The sequence below is a fragment of the Penaeus monodon genome, chromosome 21 (genome assembly GCF_015228065.2).
Source record: "Penaeus monodon isolate SGIC_2016 chromosome 21, NSTDA_Pmon_1, whole genome shotgun sequence".
NCBI lineage: Eukaryota > Metazoa > Arthropoda > Malacostraca > Decapoda > Penaeidae > Penaeus > Penaeus monodon.
In genome coordinates this window covers 28,632,429-28,632,851 of record NC_051406.1, presented here as the reverse complement: position 1 = coordinate 28,632,851, position 423 = coordinate 28,632,429, and the positions used below count along the sequence as shown (strand labels likewise).

Genomic DNA, 423 nt, shown 5'->3' with positions numbered 1-423 from the left:
TTATGGGCCAGCTATTTCCGTATATAAGAAATGGTATCCAGTAAGTGTTTTAACTTGGGAAGAAAGTGGTGTGGTAGAATTGTCCCTAAAAATCTGTGTGTTATATGATTCTTTAAACCACCTGTTTTTGTATTACTGTGTTATAAGAAATAGGCTGACGCATATGTTATTCAAGTGAGGCTTGTTGGGTATTCAACTGAATATAATGACATACAATTTGGTCACCAAATTACAGCACAAACTTTTTGTCTTGAAATAAAATGTGCCAAGCTGCAAAGTTTTTCTATTACATATTTAAGCAAAAAGCTAGCAGAAAGCATATATATTATTTCTCATTTTCTTACCTATTATGCAACTAGTAGGTCTGTAATTATGAGATGTCAGAGCATATACAATGAAGGTAATGTCTAACATGAGAACACA

At 32.6% G+C, this 423-nt stretch overlaps 1 protein-coding gene across 2 annotated transcripts in view; it reads right to left on the bottom strand.

Moving 5' to 3' along the window:
• LOC119586411 (rho guanine nucleotide exchange factor 7-like) overlaps positions 1–423 on the bottom strand; it is a gene marked incomplete at both ends in the record, with an annotated part of 85,656 nt that overhangs the window by 29,952 nt on the left and 55,281 nt on the right.